A 26834-nucleotide genomic window follows, 5' to 3' on the forward strand; every position below is an offset into this window, starting at 1 on the left:
ACAGCCAAAATGGAGAGAATAAGAAACATGTCCCAAATAAAAGAAGAGAAGGAAACTCCAGAAACAGAACTCACCAAAATGGAGGGAAGCGAGTTACCAGATACAAAGTTCAAAACACTGATTAAGAATGCTCAAGAACTTAATGAGAACTTCAACAAAGATATAGCAATAAGCATAAATGAAGGCATATAAATTATAAATTAAAAACACTCAGAAATGCAGAATACAATAACTGCAATGAAGACTACCCTAGAGGAAATCAGTAGTAGATTACATGAACATACAAATGTGAAAAAAATGAGACTAAACCACATTTTTACACCATATACAATAATAGACTCAAAATGGACTAAAAATGTAAATGTAAGACTCAAAACCATAAAATTCATAAAAGAAAACATAGACAGTAAACTCTCTGACATTGCTCTCAGCAATATTTTTGCTGATATATCTTTTCAGGCAAGGGAAACAAGGGACTACATCAAACTAAAAATAGAAATCATCAACAAAACAAAAAGACAACTTACTAAATGAGAAAAGATAGTCACTAATGATATATCTGATAGAGGGTTAATATCCAAAATATAAAAGAAACTCATACACATTAACATACAAAAAAATCTGATTAAAAAATGGACAGAGGCCCTGAATAGTCATTTCTTCAAGGAGGACATCCAGATGGCCAACAGACATATGAAAAGATACTCTCCAATAATCATCAGGGAGATGTATATTAAAACCACAATGAGATATCAGCTGACACGTGTCATAATGGCTATCATTAGTAAGTCAAAAAACAAGTGTTGGCGAGGATGTGGAGAAAAGGGAACCCTCGGGCCCTGCAGCCACTATGGAAAATAGTATGGAGGTTCCTAAAAAAAATTAAAGCTAGAACTGCCTTTAGACCCAGCAACTTCACTTCTGGGAGTTGATCCAAAGAAATTCAAAACACCAACTCAAAAAGATATATGCAGCCCTATGTTCATTGCAGTGCTGTTTACAATAGCCAAGATTTGAAAGCAACCTAAGTGCTAATCAATAGATAATTGGAAAAAGAAGTGGTATACAATGGAATATTACTCAGCCATAAAAAAGAATGAAATCCTATCATTTGTGACAACATGAATGGACCTAGAGGGTATTATGCTGAGTGAAATAAGTCAGACAGAGAAAGAAAAATACCATATGATTTCACTTGTATGTGGAATCTAAGGAACAAAATAAATGAGGGGAAAGAAACAGAAACAGACTCATAGATACAGAGAACAAACTAATTGATGTGTTACCAGATAGGAGGGATTTGAGGGGCTGGTTTAAAAAAGTTGAAGGAATTAAGAGGTAAAAATTAGTAGTTACAAAATAGTCATGGTAATATAAAGTACAGCATAGGGATTATCTATATATATAAAAGCCTAAGCAACCACACGACTGGTTGACCAGTTGCTAAGATGCACACTGACCACTAGGGGACAGATGCTCAATGCACAGGATCAGGCTCCCCCCAGTATGGATCAGGCCTATGGGGATTGGGCTCCCTTCTGTCTGGATAGGGCCTGCCGGGATCAGGCCCAAACTGGCCATCCAACATCCCCGAGGTATCCTGGATTGCGAGAGGGTATAGGCCAGGCCGAGGAATCCCACTAGTGCACGAATACGTGGTGCACTGGGACTCTAGTAGTCAATAATATAGTAACTATGTGTATGGTACTAGATTTACTGAGCGGATCACTTCTTTAGTTATATAAATATCTAACCTCTATACTGTATACTTGAAAGTAATATAAAATAATATTGAATAGCAACTTCATTGAAAAATAAAAAAGTAAAAAAAAAAATTCCAGAACCAGAATTATTTTAAGAGATTTTTGACTATTAAATTAATTTATTTGCCATGGATTGTTTTATTTATATTTTTCTTCTTTAATTTACATATATATATATATATATATATATATGTATAAAATTACTTATAAATGACACTTTATCCAAGTTTTCAAATTTGTTCATAAGCTATATATATTCATAGTACTATTCTATGATTTGTATACTCTTATTTCTCATCTAATTGGTCTCTTTTCAACCAGAAGAGACATATGCAGGCTATATTTTTTATGAAGTCAGCATTTCCATCCAGTCAATCAGTAATTCATCAAATATGAATTGATGTGGAAGGGTGGATACAAACTGCTAAGCCTAGGAATCAAAATCTGAGTTAGTTTGAGCAGAGTTTAAGTTTTTTAGTAAAAAAACAATTATCTTTTGAAGTTGTTGGTCTTGAGTTATATCATTATGTTTTATTTATTTGCACAATATTTATTTGCACAATATTATGTGTTATTTATTTGCACAATATTATTAGCTTTTAAGAGGAAACATATTTCAATCAAATATTTTTACATATAGAATAAACAATCATTGTGTAGAAACATAGTACTTTCTTTTATCTCCCAATAATATCTGTCATGAAGAAATAATCAAGGCACCTCCTCCATCTGGAGGAAACATATGACAATATCAGAGGATAGGGAGCAATAGCCTGTGGAACAGCATATGTAAAACCTAAGCCCATAGTACAATGCATGTAAAAGTTGCCAACAATATTTTTAAATGCTAGGTAAACAAGCTAATTTTTTCTACAAAATTAAGCAGAGTACCCTAAATTGGAATTATTCAGCTGGCTTTTGTTTTATAACAGCATTTCCTAAAAAAAAATGATTTATAATAATTCCTGGAAAAATTGTGTTAGGAATTGGAGACAGATGATTTCGGGGGAGGGGGGAAAGACTATGCACAATTCTCTACTCTTGGAGACTCAAATGCAGATAAACATAAAATACACTTTGAGTAATTTTGAAATAAAGAAATCTGTTCAAATTCATTTAACCTAATTTTTTTTAAACATTTAATCACCACACCCTTTTCCCATGCAGCTTCTATTTTGGGTCATAGAATATCCTTTGGGAAGCACTGCTGGGGTAGTATTTAATGAGAATGCAACTTTCGAAGGGAAAATAGAAAACACAACTGATGTGATAACTTACAGCTAGGTTCACAGTTCATATATAGCAGACAACCAAATTTCAAAGCACTAGCCTTTAATAGCAGCCAAATTAGCAGGACTGTCTTCAGTTAAAAAATGAAGTTAAAAGTCTTACCCATTTGCACATGCAAAATTCTACTTCCCAAAAATAGTGTGACTAATGCCCCATCCATGTAAGAGAAGAATCATGCAAGCTTTTTCTCTCTCTCCTTACACACACACACACACACACACACACACACACACACACACACACACACGTCTTTAGGGTGAGGTGCAGAGGTATAACATTCTTCTTCTTTCAGAACAGAAAAGGCAATAATATTAAGCTATCTCCGACACCCATTAATACAGCCAAATTCCTGTATCAGGCCCTGTGCATGTGACCATCCTTTTGTATGGAATTTACTTAGGGTGCTAACTAAATAGACTTTTATTTACTTAATACTGCTGGAGATATGAGAAAAAAGGAAAAGCCACACTCAGGCCAGGAGCTAGGGAATGCTGACCTGTCTGAATGTCTCTTTCCTTTCTCTTGATCATCTATCTTTATACTCCGGAGGCCAAAAGTAACTGAATAAACATTATCTTGTCCTTGGATTTCACCAAGCAAAATTGTTTATATCTGAAGCCATTTCCCTTTAGAGTCTGAGATCATTATTTTAAAGTAAATTGTGAAACGTTCCACAGTTGGTCTCTGTTCAGTTCTGCCATTTGCTGCTCTATGAACCAAGTCCGGGGCATGACATTTTAAGCCCATGACTATATAGCATGAGAAAAATGGTTTTCAAGACAGAATAAAATATCACGTACAGTTCCTGGCAGTGAATCTTAACAATGGAAATACCCTTGTCAAAACAAACACTTCAAGATACTTTTTCAGAAAAATGACAATCATGCCTACCTCACATATAGTTCTAAGAATTTAATAAGATAATAGACATAAAAAGTGCAGTGCTATAACATGTCCAGATTTTCAATAAATGTTATTTGAATCGGAATTTTTTGAAATGTACCATTATTCCTGATGTAAGTGTGTAAAATTTAAACAAATTTCAAGTAGTATTTCTTTTAGGAAAAATTTTGGCCAGCTGCCTACTTCTCTCAACCATGCATTGCCTGATGAACATCAAAGAATTTTTATCTTTCCCCATATTTGTACTCTATTCTACAACCTGGATCAGTCTTATATATGATTAGGAAAGGAAGCACCATGTATGATGTTGCCCAAGGCATACGAAACAAATTCCCTAGTTCAAAAACTCTCCTTAATAATGGAGACACAAAATTAAAATGTTAATAACCACATCTCAGGTTAAAGAACATTATAATATACTAGAGGCCCAGTGCACAAAATTTGTGCAGGGGAGGGTCCCTCAGCCCGGCCTGCACCCTCTTGCAATCCGGGACCCCTCGGGGGATGTCCAACGGCTGGTTTATTTGGCCTAAACTGGCAGCCAGACATCCCTTTTGCAATCCAGGACTGCTGGCTCCTAACGGCTTGCCTGTCTTCCTGCCTGCCTGATCACCCCTAACCACTCTGCCTGCCTGTCTGATTGCCCCTACCTGCCTCTGCCTTGGCCCCGACATGGCGGCTTCATCCGGAAGGATGACCAAAATGACGTCTGGAAGGTCATTCGGCTCTCTGATCTAATTAGCATATTACGCTTTTATTATTATAGATAAAGTATGTTCCATTTCTTATCTTATTTGATCTCTTCAACTAATGCCAGTTAGGTAGGCCAAGTCATATCATACTCATTGTTCAGATGAGTGAAATGAGACTTGAGGTTGTATTCAGGTTGAATGGCTCCTTTAATCACCAGACCAACCTCCAAAACATCATAATAATAGCATGAAAAATGTTGGCTCAGCACAAACTCTGCATTCAGTCTTTGATTCTGAACTATTCACCCCAACTGTTTCACCTGATTCTACCCTATTTTTGACATTTTTATTCTCTTTAAATTTTTCATTTAATTGAACAGCACTATTTCTAGATCTCCGCTCACATTACATGGTCTTCTCCACTTCTCATTTCCTCCAGGACCCAGGATTCTCTGCATTTGACCTCCTGCCCTCAACGTCATCTTCTCTTCGGCTCTTTGGACACTAAAGAGGGAACAAGTATGTGGCATATTGAGTATGTTGCCCAAAGTTACATGTCTTATTCACCATAAAGTTGGGATAAGAACAGAAGCCAACATAATTGACTATGCTAACCAATTCCAAGACCAAGGATACCTTCCTGTCCCTGGATAAGATAGTGCTGGGACCAAACATTCTTCCCAATTTCCAAAAAATCCTAATCTCTTAATTGCCCATGTCCAATTTTCTAAACAATACTGGACACAGGCAAACATAATAGCTATTTGCTCTAGCAAATACATACACCTGGGCAGTAAGGCTGTAAACCAACTAGTTAACTCATCAAAACTAGCAGCCCACAAGTTATAATGCTTAGTTCACGATCCTATCTCACTATGCTCACCAATTCAAAGTCTATGTCATACATTCTGTCCCATCACAATTGGTAAAAGTCCCCAGCCAGGCCCCCAAATTCCTATAAGTATCCTTCCCTAACTTGGCAGCTATTGAGACATCCCTAAGAAAGTCTTCCACAGCATTCCCTCTTAATTGCAATAAATCTAATAAACTTAGCTTTGCTCCGTCGACAGGTTTTGCTGGTGGCTTTTCCACAGCCAACAAAGACAGCGTGACCCCCAAGTCAGTGCCTGTTTGTCTTCTTTATGACCTTGATTCTTCATCACGCGGCCTTCCATAGTCAAGGACAAAGGTTTTCCCTTAAAATGTGAACCCCAATGTGTTGCCATTGACATGCAACCTAAGCCTGTTTCTATATAGCACATTCTTCACTGAATGGCATGTGGCACAGATTTTATTAATAATAGCCCTCACAACACCAACTATTTTTTTATGTATCTTCCAAGTTCCATATGCTTTATATGCATTATCTCATCTATTCCTAACACGATGTCAGTAAGGCAAGTTATTATCCCTATTTTATATGAGGGGCTGAGATTCAAAGAGGTGAAATAATGATTCTAAGCCCACACAGCTAGTAAGTATTGGAAGTTGGATTCAAATCCATGCAACCTGCCTCCAGAGCCCAGGTTTTTAAATGTGCTGTACTGTTTAGAATATTTTAAAAGCCACTCCTTCGATATTACATAAAAATATCCTCAAGGAATGAAAATATCAGGAAAGACACAAGACTTTTAGAGGAAAGACCCAGGTATATTTGCTGTGTGGGAGTTAAGCAGGGGCTTGTTGGGGCAGTAATGACAAAGGCAGAATTCTATGCTGGCCAGTTGAGGAGTAATATAAATTTTGCAAGGATATAGAGAAATAGAAACTTTTATGTTGGTGGTATTATAAATTGGTCCCACCTCTATGGAGAGTGCTTTGGCAATGTCTAACAAAAACACATAAACACCCACATTGTCTTATATACACATAAAATATAGATGAAAAAATACAAAAGGAAAGAAACATGGGAGGCTGGGGAAAGGGGTTGTGAGTGAAATATTGCTACTGTATAACTTTTATAAGTTGAATATTAAACCATACGAATGTTTTCCTTACTCAAACTATAAATGTAATTCAAAAATAAATAAGCAAACGAGATAGTGATTGTCTAAAAAGACCTCCGTTCTGGCCTGTTGAGATTCAAAAATTAACTGGTGGTATTATAGCCACACTTCCCAACAGCTCAGTCCTCTTCCCAAACATTGCCTGGTATATATCTGATGGCTAAGTGTCTTACAAGCAAAAAAATAATATAATTTCATTAACCCACAATGTGAGTAAATCTCACTGAAACTTTGATCCATATGTATGTTATGCCTACACAGCCTATTCCATTTTTATTCCAGTTTCAGTATTTTTAAAGAAATATTTTAATCTGTTGCCTTCCCAGATGACTTCAACATTTGCCAAGCATGAACTGGTGAAGGAAGGAATGTGTTCTTCTATCAATAATAGAGCATTGTCTCAGTTATGCGGTGAACTTTTAATGTACCTGAAATTCAAATTGTTTTTGAAGTGAAGGGAAATCATTTGCAAGGCCTCCAGAAGCTCTGAATTTGCATGTGCCAATAAATGTAAGAAAATGACTCAACTCCAGTGAAAGGCGGGTCAGAATCTCCTCCTTCATCTCTGAACGCTGTGTGTGGGAGGCAGCCGCCTGCAGAGCAGCCACAGATGACTACTTAACTTTTCCTTGATGTGGGAAGTGCCTCAAAGAAGTTAGAAAACTGAGAGGACATTTTTATATTTCCTCCAGACATGGGCATATGCCCTCTAAACAGCTGAACCAAATGTAGAAGGAGGCGGGGTGTGTCCCTGGGCAATTCCTGAATGCCCACCACAATCCTGCCATTCAGAGGCCACAGGCATGCCATGTGCCTCAGGAGAGAATGTGCATGGTGGGACTCTGATACTGACACATAGGACCCAAGATTCTTTGTGGGAGAGCACATCTCACTAACTCAAACAGACCATCCTGACAGCCTTCAGTTACCCACTTGATGGCATCATTATTATTATTGTCATCTTTATTGTCACTTTCTAGCCCTTTTATTGTGTGCCTCTAAGTACCAACAACAGTAGGCATTTGCATACATTTTCTCTAGAAGGTAAGTGTAATCTCTACTTTTTACATGAGGAGAAACTGAGGCTCAGAAAGACTAAGTGACCTACCATGATTACCTGTTAGAGCCATGAGGAACTCAGCTCATTTTGAGTCCTTATACCACAAGATCTTCTTATAAGTACTTAGAATGAAATTATTTACAAAAATACTAGCAAACTAAAGTAGCATTAAGCATGCTTGAGGTCTACAAATGGCATTGGTGGGTTGTGGAATCTCTAAGCTTTCCACAATGACCATCATCTCAGCTCACTCAGTCATTCAGCAAAGAGCAAGTGTTGTCTGCATCTCAGCCATCGCTCTCCCCCTTATGTCTTCTAACATTCACACTGTTCATGCTAAAAACAGAATAAAGAACTATCTTCTACTAGTTACCTTTCTTTGTCCTCCACACTCCCTTAGGGCCTCTGAAGCCCAGCCTCCTTTGAAGTAGGTATGTCTCCAGAGCATGGGATCTTTGAGGATCACTGTTTTGGGGAAGCAGGAGGGGAGAGTGCATTACCCAAAGCATTTTTTCTTGTGATATGGCCTTGTTCTTAGTCACAGTTCTATCTCAAATAGCACTACAACATTTCAAGTTTGTATGTCTTGTGTATCTGCCTTCTTTTCCTTTCACAATGCACCTTTAGAAAATGAGGCTTTCACTAAGAAAGATGGTAAGTTTCTACATTTCTCTCATAACACATTAGGAATTACCCTTTTCACCACTATGGCTTATAGTGCATTAGCAAGAAGAGGAAGGTCCAGCCAGCATGGCTCAATAGTTGGGCATCGACCTATGAGCCAGGCAGTCTCACAGTTAGATTCCCGGTCAGGGCACATGTCCGGACTGCAGGCTCAGTCCTCAGTGTGGGGCATGCAGAAGGCAGCTAATAGATTATTCTCTCTCTTCATTGATTTTTTATCTCCCTTCCTCTCTTAAATCAATCCTATATAATAAAAGGGTAATATGCAAATTGTCCCCACAGGCAGGAGTTCGACTAACCAGGAGTTAGACGTGTTCTGACCACCAGGGGGCAGTGCAGAACATGGAGGGCATCTGTGATGTGGCACTGGCAGTGGGTGATGGTGGAAGTGCTGCTGTCTCTGATGGGCCCTGACTAGAGCAGGACCATGGCGGGATGGTGGAGCAGGTGAGCAGGCAGCACCAGGCCAAGGCAGGTGTGAGTGGGGGCCCCCCTGATCACCCTGCCGGTCGCCCCACAGATCGGCCCTGATCGCCAGCCAGGCCTGGAGACCCTACGCATGCACGAATTTCATGCATCAGGCCTCTAGTTAAAACATATTTTTAAAAAGAGAACTAATAGGAAGAACATGCAGTGTCAACAAAGGCCCTCTTATTCAGGCATGAGCAATAATAGTGAAGCTGTGGCCTGGAGCAGCTCAGTGCCTTCAAGAACCAGAAAGAAACATGGCTCATGCTCTCTATGCCTAAAAGTAAGACTCATCCTTTTACATACACACACACACACACAACACAGATAGGCACACACTCATATACGCACACACACACAGATAGACACATACATATAGGCACACATACATCAGGTCTTACCCACTCTTTAAGCTTTAGGAATCAAACTGTGTCCTCCTCTTTTGGGGACGCTTTCTCCGACATACCTATCCCTAAGTTGGATTTTCTATTCTCTGAACAAATTATGCTCATTGGTACTTAACATATACAATGTTATTTTTATGTGAACAATTTATTAACTTCTTAAACTATATTTGGGAAGAGAAACTAATTTTTTCCCATAATATCCAGTATAGTGATTTGCCCAGAGCAAGCATTCATGAAGAAGATGTTTAAACATAAAACAATATTTTAACTTACATTTAAAAATGTAAACATTTTTATGAATATTGTATTCCTTCAAGGTAGTAAACTTGAAAGTTGCACACTTATTCAAAGATATCTCTATTACTCATTACATGTATAATAAGCCTCTGTTTCATTATCCTCATATAATTTTAATTTACTCAAAAAATAGTTGTCACAGATTACCATGAACAAAATATTTTCATAGACACTGGAGACTCAAAGAAGAATAAATCACCAAACATCAAGAAACCCATAGTTTATATGAAGAATGAAACTTTACATCATATGTACTAAAAAAGGAGGCAGGTGGTAAAATAAAGGGTAAACTACTTGCTATTAGCAGCATAAAGAAGATCACAGCTTGTTCTCACCAGGAGTTTCTAGGCCTCCAAGGACAAGTAAGACTTTTACAGAGAGAGAATGGGAAAGGTATTTCAGCGAAGACAACAGCCTAACCAAAGGCTAAATCTTGGAAGTGGGAAATACACATGGTGTACTTGAGAAGAGGCAAGGGACTGGAGCTAATTTTCATCCTTTGTGGATAGATGTGACTTTGTTTTAGAACTTGTCAAAGATCTTTCATGGACAAGTCTGATAGATAAAATCATATATAAAATCTTGGTTAAAATACTTGAGCTCAAGTATCGGTCATGAACTTGCTCTCAAGGAGTGTCTAAGACAGAATTACAGATGTGAACAACAGCAATACAAATAATTACTTAGAGTGTAAAAACTTTCTTCAATTCTTATATTTTGGTAACTATGTTTAAAAATTAATCAAACTTCTTTCAAGTCAAACTTCTTATTTATTGTTGAACTAGAGAACTGGTGATTTGGGAAAAGTAGAAGTTAATAAAATCCTGACTTTCAATTACATTTGACATTATTGGCCCACTTATTATAAAGAGATAAATCTGTGGTGCTAGGTTAGACAGTTGGAAACTATTAGAAATAAGAGCACAACTTTTGGTCTCAAACTATTTATTACTTATAGCTTCCAGGCAAATAAATAAAATGTTTCAACCTTTTCCAGAATCATTTTATTTCTTATGTATTTTTTAGTGATTTTATTAAAATTTGCCAAAAGAATAAGCGAATTGTTATCAAAAGCTTATCAAAAGGCCAAATTACTTTTAGTCTTCTGATTATCAAATAACTAAATGTTTACAGTAGAAGGTATGGAAAATACTGAAAATCTAAAGAAAAATAATATAAATTACCCATGACTCCTACACAGTTATTATTTTGGTAAATGACCTCCTGGTCATTTTTTCTATTGTAATATTTAAATTATAATTATTACATGTATCTTTTGTGTCATAGTTATCTTACCTAATAATATATTATAAATATTGACCACTAGAAATTTAAATTTAGTTTTTTTCCAAATCAGAAAGCAAAAGAGAAAAAGTGAAACCTGGTATGAAGTATATTTTTTTCAATATTGAAGAATAACAAACATGCTTCATTAATCATTTCCTACTTAGTAAGCACCCTCTGTGGGAACAGCTTCTTTGGAAAGTTGCTCTGCAGACAAGATAGCTATCTGCAAATGGATCCTTTGTTGTAATTCATAAAAACAAAAGTTTGCTGCATGTACACATTGGAATACTACGCTGCTGTAAAAAAAGAAGAAATTATTGCCATTTTCAATGTCATGGATAGAACTGGTGAGCATTATGCTAAGAGAAATAAGCCAGTCAGAGAAAAAATAAATAACACATGATCTCACTCATTGTGAAATCTAATGAACAACATAAACTGATGAACAAAAAGAGAACCAGAGAAGCATCAAACAGACTGTCCAACCTATGAGGGAAGGCAGGGGGTGAGGGAGTAAGAGATCAACCAAAGGACTTGTATGCATGCATATGAGCATAACCAATGGACACAGATGCGGGGGGGGGGGGGAGGGCATATGCTGGGGGTGGGTGTGGTCCAGGAGAGATCAATGGGGGAAAAAGGAGACTTATGTAATACTTTAAACAATAACGAATTTAAATTAAAAAAAAAACAAACAAACAAAAATCCAGGAAGGATAAAACAGAAAATTCCATAGTGTACTGCATGAATTAAAGGTAACTTCTGCTTTGTCAAGAAAAAACAAAGTTTTCTATCATTACTGGAATGTGGATTTATTTTCTCCCATTCTGCCTTTCACTGAAATACCATCTGGCAGAATGGGCAGAATGACCACCAGCTCACATTTGGCCTTTGTTCAGGTAAGTCCTATCTTGTTGCTTGTTTCCCTGTATATTCTGTTTTTATATTGAAATGAAAAAAATAGCAAACAAATATTAAAAAATTTCATGGGAAAAATAATTTTCCAACATTTTATTAATTTTCAAGTGAGAAAAAAATAGGAATAAAGTTTAAACTCACTGAGCTGAGATAAGGAAATTAACTGACAAACTTAATGAAGTGCATTGATTGTCAAATGACATAGTGTTTATGTCAGAAGATGTGGAAGATACTGGAAGAAACAAAGAAAAAGAGTACAAATTAACCATTATTACTCTTATAGCCATTATTTTGGTAAATGTCCTTTCTAGTTTGAGATTCCTGTGGTCCATCCAAACTATCACCCAGAATAGAATCCGTCTTTTATCCTGGCTAAGTGCAGTGTTTTTCATACTGTAGTCTAACCCTTCAATAGATGGTAAAATTACTTTGGTGTGTCTCAACTAGCATTTTAAAATTTGAAACAGAATAAAATTGAAAATATTTGAGTGAATTACATAATGTGAGTAAATATGTTTCTAAAACATGTGTTTCGCTATGTGTGCCAGCCGGGAGGAAGGCCCTGAGCAGGACTGTGGGTTATGTGGGTCATGTGAGTCGCCTGCTGCCGCCACCTTCACAGTGGGTTCAGTGTGACTTGAAGGAGGGTCAAGGACACAATAAATACACTACACAAAAAAATATGAATTTTGAAGGCATTTGGGGGGCCAGGTGGAACCTCTTTCTTGAAGAGATGGGTCCCATCTCCTTTTTATTTACTTTGAATACACATTTGCCCTTTAGCAATGCATGCAGGCAGATCAAAGGTAAAGTGTGATATACAATATAAAGATTATCAGATCAGGAAAAAGCCTCGAGCCATTGGCCTTCCAATGTCTCTTTTTGATGCTAACTGCTATTTGCTTTAGCCTCCAGCAGCCTGCCCTCAGGCATCAGGGTCCTGATTCTTGGGTTTTCAGACTCAGACTGGGACTTACGCCATTGGTTCCCCTGGTTTGGACTGGAACTACATCACCAGCTTTCCTAAGCTTCCAGTTTACAGATGGCAGATTGTAGGACTTCTCAGTCTCCATAACTCATGAGCCAATCCCTCATAATTATCTATCATCTATCTATCTATCTATCTATCTATCTATCTATCTATCTATCATCTATCTATCATCTATCTATCCTATTGATTCTATTCCTCTGGAGAACCCTGACTGATATAGTTCTATACCAGATGTGGTTGACCACTAAAGTACCAGACTAGATAGGGTTGACTCTAATTCAGAGTGTCCACAGTACCTGGAGACATCCTTCTCTAGGGACTTCATGAATAAGATAAAACGTGTTCATTAAGAAAACAGAATCTTTTATATTCATTTAATCATAGAAATTCCTCAAGCAGGAGTGTAGAGCACTATCTCTGAGTACTCCTTATGGTTGAACTCAGTGGCCATCCATAACCCATTTCCTTAAAGGACGGACCTTCTCATTCCCTTCCTTACCATACATCAGGCTTACCTCATGTTTCTGTTGCCATATTGGAGCCCTCTTTAGTTGACAATTAAGCCCAATAGCTTAGAGATCACTTTGGGAAAACATAGACTGACCACAGAGTTGGGATTTAATATAAGGCTTTTTCATGTATAAGAACTGCATTGTGGGTAGGTAGAAAGAAGCAGAGGACTTACTAGCCGGAGGCTGGAGGCCACTATCTCCTGGTCCCTTGACATTTCAAGATTTGCAAGCTTTCCCTTATACATAAGTATAACCCTCTAAGAATTGCTTTCTGGTCAGTCTGAGTAATGAGATTGTGTGGTCAGAGTGAGAATAGTCCATAAGAGCTACATTTGAAGGTGTCTACAGTGTGTATCTAATGAATGGTATGGATCTATAAAGGTGTCACAGTGTTATCTAAAAGAATAAAACATTGGACATATATAAAGAAACCACAGTGTTTGTCCACCAGACTACAACACTGAAGATCTCTTTGTTGGTTGAGATTTTAACTTTTACAAAATGTGACATGAATTTTTGTTGAGGCAGCTTTTCTCTTCTGTACCAAGAATATAGCTGTATCCCTTTCCACAGCCCTGCAAAGTAGGCTACCTGCCATTGTACTCTTCAGCTGGGAGTGGCTTCCCTCTAATTTTATATCCTTGTTTTTTGTCATCAATCATGGTCTCATATTCAGACCATAGCTCCAAGAGAAAGGACTGTTTCATCTAGTTCATCAGGCAGCCCAACAGCTAATAGGTGGGCAATAAACATGCCTGAATAAACATATTAAATGGAAGAAATATTAGTATTTCATCCACTTTAGTGCAAAGATTAACACTCTAACTGGCATCCAAACTAGATATTTTATGCTCTACACCACCAATATTTGACAGAAACAGGAAAACTTTGACAATTCCTGTGTGCGCGCGCGCGCGTGCACACACACGCGCGCACACACACACACACACACACACAAAACCACATCAATCTTCACAGCTTTACAGGTGTTCTTGATTAATTTCTTCACATGTTACTTTGTAGGCTCTAGAACAATAATCATTATTTCCAAAGAACCAACCAGAACTTATGATAGCAGGTGACAGAAAGTGAGGAGACAGGTTCTACCCTTTATTTCACCTTGATTGCAAACTCCACACTCCGAATCTGTCTTCTCTCTTCCATCCAATATAGTTCTGAGTAAACAACTATACACCAGCTAGGAAAATATGTAGTATAACTTAGAGATGTTGGATTTCAATGTTTCTTGAACAAGAGAACTGCCTCATAAGCTTCCTGAGGACAATATTCATGGCTTTTGTTTCTTTAATTTCTCCCCTCATCCCATTGGCACCTAATAAAATATAGATAAAGAAAAAGCACTCAAAATTACAGGGAGGGGGAGGGTTTCAAACTTATTAATCTAAAAAAAAAGAGTACAGGAAGCAAATATCAGTTTCAATCACTAGTGAATTCCAGAAGGCTGTCCTTACAGTTTTAATGAGAGGGAAAGGCAGTCCCTGTCCTTATAGGAGGCCTCAGACTGAAAATGCTTCAAAGCAAATACCCAAAACTCTCTCACAGGTAATACTTTTTAAAACATAAATTTCCCCCCCTCTTCCTGCTCTTTACACCCTTTACAGTATTTTGGAAATAGCACAGGAAGTGACATCCAGTTGAAAATCCATTTGTAACATCACTGAGCCATGAATGGCAGCCCACTCCCAGCAGGCTTATTTGTAAAAATATGACTTTAACCTAGTCAGCCACATGTTTTTAACAGCATCCTGCCGTCCATAGCTGATTTTGAATATACCTGAGGTTCCAGGTGGATCATGGGACTAAATCCTCTCTTATTCCAGCCTGCTCATATTGAACTAACTCATTTGTAGTAAAGGCTGACTGCTCAGAGCACTTAGGGCAATGCCGTCTTAGCACAGCATCTAGAGTGACACAAATTGCATTGTATGCTGTGTGAGACTGAATGTTGCTACTGACAGGAGGAGATTTTTGCAGAGGTTACTGATGTATCACAAAATAAAGCATGCACCAAAACCAAATCCCCAATCAGCATTCCCCTTTAGTTTAATATTTCAATTATGTCACTTTTCTTAAATGTAGGCTACTAACCAAGAAGACAATAAATGAAATTTGCATTTCTTAATTAATATCAAAAGCCTTTGGTATTATAACAGTATGAAAAAAATACTGTTCATTGTACAGATCCTTTGGTTCCAAAATTTTTACACTATACTAAACCTGCTAATTGCAGAGCTCAAAAAACAATTGCAATATTTTATGTATTCTCTCTATGTTTTGTATTGAAGGAAAAGGAGGATAACATAGAAAAGAAAGTCACTATAAATGTATGCAGGATATACTGGGTATTCTATAAAATGATCTCTGAGTAACAGAACACTCCACTTTCATTTCCTAGAAGCATATAACGCCGGAGGTCATGAAACGTAAAAATGCCCAATTAGATTTTATACCAAGCAATACAATTTAGCCTTCTGTGGATCTATGAACTCTGGCTCACCATGAATTAAATGGTCCTGCAAATCCCTACATACAAGATAACTTGCACAGTGTGCATATATTCCTATTAATTACTTCTCCAATGCTAATGTAATTAAGAACTGTCCCTAATATGTTGGGTCCTTATTGAAATTACAGTTCTACATCCTGTAATGTAGAGGATTTCTCAAAGAAAGCCCTTTTTGAGCTTACCTGGCTTTATGATCAGAATTTATCTATTTCTATGATTTATACTTTAATTGGCTTGTCATCCCAGATCTAATTTTAGATTTAGCTGTACTTAGGTACAGCCCTGGTTAGAGAACCTTTATTCTCTTCTAGAAAGTCCCACCTATTCATTGTGTCAGCAGATGCCTGAGAAGGACACAAAAAGGTTAAAGCACCTAATAATAAGTAGATTGCCTTTGTTCTCATAAACTATCACATTAGTATGTTGGTCACTTGTTATCTATAGTCATTTAATTGCATTGTTGAATATAACATCATAGTCTTCCAAAATTGTTAGGAAGACAATATACCCAAAGCAACTTAAGTCTTTGTTTAAGGCCTGAGGTCATCAAGATTAGTCACAGAAATCACAATTACTAACATTTAAAATTAATTTTTTAAAGAGGAGGTGAACATATTATGCACTGTTCCAGGGAAGGTGAATGGTGTAAATAATTATCTAAATCATCAGGGCAAATACCTCTCTACTAAAGAGAGCTATGGATCTGCTGCTACAGGAAGAAGAGCTACTCAGCATCTGCATTAGTCAGATTATCCACTTGATCAGATTGTCCATTTCCAATTGATCAGAACCTCTAAATGACTGCTCACCTCTTTGGGCAGCTCTCTGTGATCCTAAACATCAATTTGACCACAGACACTTGGCAATATACTAAATTACACTTCCCACCATGTGTTGTGTGGACGTTCACCCTGCCCATCGCATTATAGATATAAAAACAGAGATTTACAATTCAACACACAACTGAAATAAACCTACAGGACTCAAAGAGCCTGATCTTTCACTTATGAGTGATAATTGTGTCTAGAAAATACAAAAACAAAATTCAATAAAACACCCATGAACAGAGCTGGAGCTGGTTTTACCAGGTGGTCTCCAATCTAAGCTAAGCCACAGGTGACAAGGAACAAGGAACAACTCACAGACATCCATTTCATTCCTCTTAACAAATTCTGCAGGTGTCGTCTGTTTTATCCTTTAATTTTTGAGTGAATTTATATAAATCCAATAGTGGATTCAAAAATAGATGAAGAGATAGATGAGACAGATAAATAGCTAGAAAGAGAGAAAGAAAAAAAAGATAGATAGGTACTTGTAAAAAGCATATTAAGGGTGAAATGCAAGATCAGTTGAAAGTCAACCATCCAAAGCCAGAGCTGCTCATGTCACTGGCTCTGGGTCAGAAGAGATATGTGTCAAAGACTGTACATGTCAAGTTCTCAGGAACCCATCAATCCTTCCTTAGCAATAAGGGAATATTCACCATTGACTTAGACTAATTCACTTGCCTGGTGATCCTAGCAGCAAATGTCAGAAAATGTTGCCCTTTATTTTATCTGTTACTGACACTTGGCCAGTGTTTTTCTTTCTTCACCAGAAGAAAGAGAAAGTCAACGTAGTGGAGGAGGTGGGCTGTCAGGGGAAAGATGGGAACAGAGACACATTTTGAGAATGATGAGTTGCCCCCACCGAGTCCATATACTCTCTGTCAGAACAGTTGGGACAGGTTATTATTGTCCCAACATGAGTTAGAGAGGACTCACTCTTTTGGCTAATGTGGGAACCAGTTGAAAGCCTATGACATCCCATCCAGGGAAGACCTAGCAGGCTGTGCCCACACAGGGGTCTCACTGATATCTGGATGAGCTTCCCTTTATTTGGACAAAGACACAACTACCAAACTATGTGTAGAGGAAGGAGAATGGGAGTTTTGATTGTCATATAGTTGGGTTAAATTTTGCAGCACCCCTGTGGTACTGAATAGGGAGAGAATAAAGTATAGTTTTCTCTCTACTGCATTGCCGTCTTTGGGAATTTAGGAAAATGGGAAAAATAAGTATAGTATTCATAACTTTCTATGGATAAGGGACAGGTATAAGAACAATGCCCACATATGTCCTAAGCTTTATTTCCTCCAGTAAAAACCAGTAACAAAGAAGTAATAAAAATAGAATTTGTCACTGGAACTCGGAGAGAGCACCCCCGTTGGGTTCGTGAGCAGGAATTGTTTCACACTGTCTTCAATGTTGATTATGACCCATTGATAAACAAGTGTATCCCAGTTTGAGGATACAAGCTGAGCAGGAGGTACATTTGGAAAAGAGTCTGGCCCCATTGGAGAAGCTGTGTTCAAATGTACTTTGTCCTCTTAGTTGGAAGGAAGAGAGACAAGCAGAGGAAAAGTGAGGAAGCACATAAGACATTGGTGTTCCGGGATTAACAATGGAGTGTGCTCACTCAGAGACAGACAGCAGTGGCAATGGGCTAGAGCAGTGGTCGGCAAACCACAGCTCTCAAGCCACATACAGCTCTTTGGCCCTTGAGTGTGGCTCTTCCACAAAATACCACGTGTGGGCGCGCACGTACAGTGTGATTGAAACTTCATCGCCCATGCACAGAAGTCGGTTTTCGGAAAGGAGATAGACGAAACAAGTATACAAGACGAATGTGGATGGCAGAGTTGGAAGGGGTCGACCTCAGCAAATGTACCTCAATCAGATTGAGGACGTTTTTAGCAAAGGCCAGCATAGGAGTACCCTAATTAAGTTAATAACAATGTACCTACCTATATAGTTTAAGTTTAAAAAATGTGGCTCTCAAAAGAAATTTCAATCGTTGTACTGTTGATATTTGGCTCTGTTGACTAATGAGTTTGCCAACCACTGGGCTAGAGTCTTTAGAGTGAACTTAAGCTATGAGCATCATTTCTATAAGAGATCCCTTCATGTTATATATTACCAAGAGTCCCACCTATAACCAGACTCTGCTTGCCCTGTCTCCAGGCATTCTTAAAAGGACAAAACAAACAAACAAACAAAATCACAAAAAAAACAGCTGAAAGAAGCTACAATTATTCTTGACATTTTAGAATGCACCTCTGCTGTGTTCAGGATGTTCTGTCATAGGCTTTAAAATGTGAACCATTATAAAGTCTGGATTAAATTCATCTCTTGAAATGAGAGCTCACCTATATCCAATGTTGCCTCAAATTGAAACAAATTTTAGCAACTAATTGAAAGCTCTTCATCTTACCCAAGTGGAAAACATCAGAAACTCCATTTAGCTTTATACTGGTTAATTTAGGACTAAGGACTGAAATGGGGAAAGATGTATTTTTGTTACTGTTAGGAGGCTAGAAAGAAATGTGTTACTCAGGCTAGCTCTGGGTGCAAGCTTATTCATGATATATTTTCCTTATTTTTATCTTCATTCTCCAATTTTTAATTGGCATATATTACTTTCACATCCAGAGAAAAAGTTTTCAAAAAAATAAAAGAAAATATTGCCATTAGTTTTTAACTTGAAAAGGAATAGAAATAGAACAGAAAGGAAAAATATCAGTGTTAATAGTGATTGGCTTCACTGTTATTTTTTTCAACTCTTCTGTATTTTCCAAATTTTCTACAAAGAATACATATTTTTAATTAATAAATATTTTGAGAAACAAATGGAATTTTAGGGGAAAATGTTTCCTTATTCAATTTTAATTACCAGGAAATTAAGGTCAAAGATTGTAATTTTTTTGTGAGAAGTAATCTGGGTGGACAGTTTCCACAAAACGTATTACAGAACAATGGCCAGCACTAAGAAGCACCTTCCTGTGGCCAAACGTAGTGTTGGGAAGACCTTACAGTCACCAGGCAGTGTGAATTTGAAGGTCTCCCAAAACCTGTTCTCCAAAATCCCTGTTCTTTGATAAAAGAGCACCCAAATCAGCCTGCTACTACCTCTCAAGTTCTTGCCATTCCTTTATGTCAAAAGTGTTTCCCTCCACGTCCTGCGTGGTTCAGGGTTCGGGCCTGGAAGAGGAGCCGCACAACAAATGAAAAAGAAAAGACACGAGATAATTTGGGAATATTGGGGGACCAGGTGGACAAGTCCAACTCAAGAGGAAGGACTTCCACTGTGCTCAGGCCTCACCAAGCTTTTTATAGTGAGAGGTAAACAAGGTAGTGGTTACCATAGTTACACAGTTCTTGTGAGTTTCACTTGTTTTGACCCTGGTTACACTTCCTGCACTTCCTCAGCCCATTAGCTTCCCAGATAAGATCTAAGGAGTGTTATAAGGTCAAGCCTAATTATGCTAAGAGGACTGTGCCCTCTAAGCTGGGAATTGTTTGTGACTTTGCTGACAGGTCAGTCGGAGGCTTAACCCTATATCAGTTTCCCACATCTCCCCCTTTTTTTTATTATTAAGCTACTATAATGAAAATAAACCCTATATCAGTTTCCCACATCTTTAGTTGCCAGGAATGTGTGCTCTGGAATTCACCCTCTTGGAATATAAAAGTCCTTGGGAAGGGAACCAACAGCCACTAAATCAGAAAGGCTAACGTAGCCATGAGAAGAGCGGAGACCTGGACCCAGACCCCAAGGCCAGGGATTTGTCAGAAGTCATGAAATACTGTGCACAGTCTTTAACTTATTTTGTTGATCTTCTTTTCTATAAAATGAAGGGCTGGACTTCCTTGTTAGTCCTTCCAGATGTAAATTCTATCAGCATAACTTCTCAGTTTAGATGGATACCACTTTGTAAAACAAAGACCAGTGCTGAAGGACTAGATAATAAGATGGATATGTGCTCAAGTGGGGCAAGGAGGAAAAAGGAGAAATTCAATTTGGCAGCCTGGGATATTTCTAAGGAGCCTGGTTAGCACAAGAGAATGAGACACTACCAAACACCACAAAAGGAGGTCATCTCCCCTAACCATCTCATAGAGTTCTTCTTCATTTTATTTCTGAGCCCAGAGCTTCAGTTTAATTTCTAATTTCAAGAGACCACCATGTGATATGAGGTTTTCAAAAGTGACAATTTTCCAGAGGAACAACTGAGAGTGATCATTCCATCAATATTTCTATGAAATGGTGATATTAAAAACACGTGTGACCACACTTCCACATGCTTACAGGAGAGAACTCCTATCTCCCCTTCAGCTGGTTGAACGGGGCACTGTGGGGTTCTTTTTAATCACAAATGAGAGTGAGTGGAGGACATACATATAAGCAGTAGGCTTTTCTGTGAGAAGAAAGGAAGGGTTTATTTATTCTCCTCCACAGGAAACAAAGATATTTATTAATGAGGAAGGAGAAAAGCAGTACCAGTTTAAAGAGGAATAAAGCAAGAGCAGAAGAAAACAAAACAAAAAGCAAGTGTTTCCTTACCGAATGACCTTATTGTTTTGTAAGAAAAATAGGTTCATGTTTTGGATGCGTTTATACTGCTCCACATGTATTCCAAAGAACTAATTCTGATGACATGAAATGGGTTGACAGGGCACCGCATGAATCCAGAAGCTTCTGACTGTGGATCTTTTGCTCTGGGACAGGCACCCAGCCTCTTTCCGCATGAATGGCAGCAAGCTTGGCCCAACAATGAAAGCTGACCTCGTTTCTAAAATTAAAAAGTTTGCTTTTACCAAGTCCTTCTTTTCATTATCGAGTTTCCAACCCTGATTGGTCACAGCCCTACTGCCTGAGCTTCTCCCCAGCTAGATGAACTGAATTATAGAAGCTACTCAGTGGAAACCGGAAGCCTAAAATAAGTTGAGATGATTCATCCTGGAGCCCCTTGCTATGTTAGGACTTTTGGACAGAATTGCCGGCATTCAAAAGTCATAAAGGAGCCTGACTTGACACCTTGACCTGTTAACACAAAGAGGTTCCCAATCAGTCCCACACTGGGTGCACGTGGAGTTTAGTGATGCAAAGGTGATTAAGAGAGAAAGTATTGCCACATCACTTTTAAATTTGGAAGCCAGTTTTTTTTTTGACATAACTAACCCAGCAACATTCTTAAAGGATTCCCTAAGCACGTTACTAAGAATAATAGAATCAGTAACTTGCAGGAGCAGAAAATTTTTAATTTAAAAAAAAATGTTTAAAAATAATAATCATCATCAAACAAGGCAACCATTCCTCTGAAAGTCAAGAACAATAAGCTGAGTTCTTGAACAATAACCTGACCAAACAGCTGAGTGATAAGGTCCAAGTCATAGTCAATCTTTACAGGTAAACAACTGACCAACCACTTAAAGAATATATAGGGTGTCCCCCCAAAATCTACACATACATTTTGAATAATTATAATCAGTGCTTATGAAAATACATTTCATTTAAAGATTGAGCTATCAGCTGTTATTTTGGAACACCTGTACTTTGAGTAGTTTCTCCAGCAGTGTTGGTGAATGAATAGAGACTGGTTTGTCCACACTGTCATCAGTGGGTTCACCCGAATGATCTAAATATTTGTAAGATGTTGAAACAAGGCCCAGAGTAAGGTGTTGGCCACCAAGAACTGATTGAAGTGAGCACTGATCCAGAGACATGGTGTGACAGACCACAGAGATGAGTGTCAGTCCTCAGGGATTCATTATTATGCCACCAAACCTGTAAGCCCACAGAACTATTTAAAAGCTATAGTATGACAATGAAACAACCAGCTGAAGATAACAGTGCTGGAAATTCTTTAAAGAACACTTTTCCTTTTTTCAAGCAATCTCTGTATTTGTTTAAGTATATCCAAAATATACCATGAGCCAAAACCTCAGTTGTTTTTCTCAACACTAATAGTATATATTTAATACCTATAGAATGCCTAGCTGTGCCAGATATTCTTGTTTGTAGTTAGTATATAATAAGTACCTTATTTACCTCAAGGCAATTGCATCAGGTCCTCAAATAAAGTTATTTCATTCAATGTCATTTCACATTGATGAGATGACATAGAAACTTAACTTTTGCTTATATCAATTAGCCTGTGGTAAAATTGGCTTAATTATATGTTGTTTTGCTTAATGCTGCAGAATCTGTCGAAGACACGAAGATGTTAAGTGAGTATTTACTATATAGCTGTCTTATTTCAATCAGATTCTGGTGCTGGGTTGACTGGCAAGAGAAGTAGGTAAAAGGACCCCTATTCCAGGCTCTAGGCTTTAAAGGGCCTTCTAGTCTATTCTTCTTCTAGCCATGTTTCTTCCCCATCAGTTACAAAGAACCAAAAGAATATACCCACCTGGAGCCCACACTCCCCTCTAGACCATCCTCCTGGCACTGAAACTGCAGAGTCTGCCCAGACAACATGGCACCTGCCTCCTGGACCTGTGTTTCCTTCTCCCTGGGAACTGATAGTCATGAATGGATGTGGTGAAATAGATGTAAAGAAGTTAAATATTTAATTGATTGGTTACCACACAAACCTTAGTCATGGGTTTTGTTTGGAATCTCTTCTGATTGTCAAGAGAATTTTTTTAAACTCCTGATTTCACATCTGTTTCCTAAAAAATGTGAAGCTGTCATTAAATTTCAGGTAGGTAAGGTGTAGCATTTGGTGAATATGGGTTTCTGGCATTTTCTTTGAGGAAAAAAAATTTTTTTTAATTCTTAAATATTTGGCTCCTTTCAGAAAAGGGATCCCCTTCCAAATACATTTAATTTTGCTTTTCAAAAACCATTCCTAGCATTTTCAGTTAGCAGACAGAATAATTAACCAAATCTCCAAATTTGGCCTCCTGTGGTAGATGCAATATTTCATCTCTTATTTATTTCACCAGGGTCCTTCCTGATTGTTTTATGACTTAATTACAATGATTACAACATGCTTATAGATTATGCAGGCCAGCACAGTGCAAGCTTTTCTGTCAAGCCCAGAATATGAGAATAATCAATGGGGTATGCTGTTGGATACAAAACCAACTAATGGGCTACAACTGTGAAGCAGGAAGCTTTTCCAAGAAAACATACAACAAGATTAGTGGAGCAGACTGTGTCTCATATAGCAAGACCGGGTGTCTGCTTTTCAACCCATAGATTTCAAATCCATAGACCTGACAGCTCCTTTAGTCTCTTCTAAGAAACGCTCAGGGTGCCGAGGACAGCACCCCTTGCTTGCTGTCCTCATCGTTATGAAAGACAGCAGTAATCTACTAAGGGAAAATGCCAGGATACTATCATAGAAAAAGCTGTTCTCAAACACAGAAATGGGGTTTTGTTTGTTTGTTTGTTTTGCTATCTTGGGTTTGCTTCAAACCTTGGAAGCTACCAGCTAATTTATAGAAGCACCAGCCCAGGGCAGATTCAAGCACAAGCCCCATCTCAAGTTGCTGGGATGACCATTCAAGCACAAGTTAAATCAGATTTCTCACCTGGGAGCAATGTTGCACTTCAGAGGACATTGGCAATGTCTAGAGACATTTTTGCTTGTCACAACTTGGGAAAGAAAGGAAGGCTGGCAGTGGTATGTAATAAACAGTCTGTAATGCACAGGATAGCTCCCCACAGCAAAGGATTATCCATCCCCAAATGTTAGCAATGCCAACGCTGAGAAACCCGGGTTTAGATGGACAAGGGCATGAGAAAACGACACTGAGTTCTCCTCACTTTGAAATGTAAACCTTTCTCTTTCGGGTGTCACTAGTTACACACACTGAGAAACACTTCGATTGTTTATGGAGGCAGGCTGGGACCAACAAATTAAACTTGCGGGTGGCACAGAATCAAATATAAATCTATGTTGCTATATATCACCTTCCCCTCTGGAGATCAAAATGCTTTTCAGAAAGAGTTATTCCACTGGGAGAGGGAACTGGGAGTTGGAGGGATCCTCATTTCACAGATGAGAAAACAGGAGGCTAGGAAGGTTGTCATTTTCTCAAGGTTATTCAGTGAATGTGGTTCAGAGCTCGGGAAACCAAGAGAGGCCGGACACTGGAGAGAAGAATTCTGAAAGAATGTGAAAGAACAGACCAGTGCTCTCAGCTGGATGCCATCTTGGTGGCAGAATTTTTTTTCCACACCTGAGCCCTTGGTGTCAAGGACAGCAGGGTCTCCTGTGATGGGCAGCTTGTGGTTCTCCCCAGAATCGGCAGCCCCAGAAGGGCCCCACACAGCCTCCCTGTCAGCCAGAGTCCTCACCTGACAAACCTAATTCCCAGGGCTACTCTCCAGATGTTTAGACTGTCAAGTGATTTAATGGACTGCAGACATGAGTTGGTCTGTTCGTTAAAATAGTCATCACAATGGAAAAGATGGGCGACATCTGCCCTTATCCTCTGTCAGTCTGTCACATCCATGTACCTCCTTCCTATCAATCACCACAGTGTGTATTATGTAAATACCGCAGATGAAATGTCAGTCCATGTATCTAATTGTTCCTGTGGGCCATACGGGAAAATGACTGGTGAGCCCTGCTGTTTCCCTTTACTAGTACAACTAACATTAATTGGCATCCTTGTCGTCTAGCCATGGAGATCCTGATTGGAATGGTTTTAAGGCTCCAATAACCCTTTCAATGGAAAACATGATTCAAGCTGATTCTTACCGAATTGGAGGGGGTGGGGAGGGGGGCAGGGGGGAATGCAGAGAAATTGCAAAACTCTATGATTCTAGTTGCATTTGATCAAGAACTTTCATGAAAAAAGAGTCATTAATTTTATTTGTTGATATGGTAAGAGAGGAATCCAAAAGCTTGGAGATGAGCATTTCTGTATTTTCCCCAGAAAAGCAAAGGATCCCTGTAGAAAGAGGTGAGGGGTAATCCCTAATAACTGTGAAAGATGAAGTACAGGGGCACTTTCCTTCCCTAATTCATGGGCTACTTTGGAGAATGTGCATATGTACAACTTCTGAAAGAATCCTGAAAAGGATTCTGAAAAGTCAGTGTAAAAAGGGAACTTAGAAGTCATCAAATTTAGCATTCTACTAGGGTATGAATCCTACTTAAGGTATCTCTAGTAACAAGGTTTATGTCTCTGCTTTAATACTTTCAATGAAGAGGCATTCACTACTTTACAGGGTTCCATTTAGATGAGACTAATTTAAAAGCATAAAAGATATAAGCCCTGATATATCCCTGGGCACACACCATAGTACAAACAACATTAGTAAAAATTCCCTATTCATAAATACAAACTCCCTTGTACAACTTTCTTAAAATGAAAATGATATTGAAGCTACCTTCAAGTCCCAATAGAAGTAATAAATCTTCTTGTTGAATTTGCAAATATACACACATATAAATTAAAATAATTTTTTTTCATCCCAGAAGACAAGGAATTTTTAACATATTCCCTCCTAGGAGAAAAGTTCTCCCCTACCATAGATTGTGATTTATCCTGTCTTAGACACAAAAATCTGTGGATGTAAGCTAACTACCAACATAAAACTCAGTCCTGACAATTTCAGAGTTCTAGTTGGTTCCACGTTCAAAATGATTCCTATAAGTTCACTGAGGGGGGAAGGGGTTACATAAAGTCACCACAACCAATGAAATGAGGTAAATAGCAAATGAGGCCACCTATGGTATAAAAGTTTATTTTCTCATGCATGATAAACTGTAACCATGGTATGTATAGCTGTAGGTTCTCTCCTGCTCCATTTAAATATGGCTCCAACCATGAAAAGAGTTGTGTCTTTGCATTCTATATATATTATCCATTAATAAGAAGCTACCATGTTGCTCCTGGGTTTTCTCTCCTTGTTTATTTGAAAAAGTGCAAGCAATCCATTAGGTTAAGGAGATAACATTAAGGAATGCAGCTGCAATGGTTGTACAATAGATTACTCTGGCCTGTGCTTAATCGAGGGCCTTGTTTGAAAAAGCTTTCTGATTTTAATTAAAATAAAATGAGCCCTGGAAGAAAATGCATCTCCTCAGGCGAGGATTGTATTCAGCTTGTTCTCTGTAATTTTGCCCATCACACTGCTGGCTGTGGCTTTTTCCACAGCTCTTAAATGGTGTCTAAATTGACCAGCTCTGTTGCCAAGGAAACAGACAGGACAATGCTAATAGAAGCTACTTAGGACAAACTGTGAA

The 26834-nt window shown here is 38.2% G+C and overlaps 1 pseudogene; it reads left to right on the plus strand.

Moving 5' to 3' along the window:
• The window catches only part of LOC132229720 (pre-mRNA-splicing factor 38B-like), a 101279-nt pseudogene that overhangs the window by 20579 nt on the left and 53866 nt on the right, over positions 1-26834 (plus strand).

Source organism: Myotis daubentonii, chromosome 3, assembly GCF_963259705.1.
Source record: "Myotis daubentonii chromosome 3, mMyoDau2.1, whole genome shotgun sequence".
Taxonomy (NCBI): Eukaryota; Metazoa; Chordata; class Mammalia; order Chiroptera; family Vespertilionidae; genus Myotis; species Myotis daubentonii.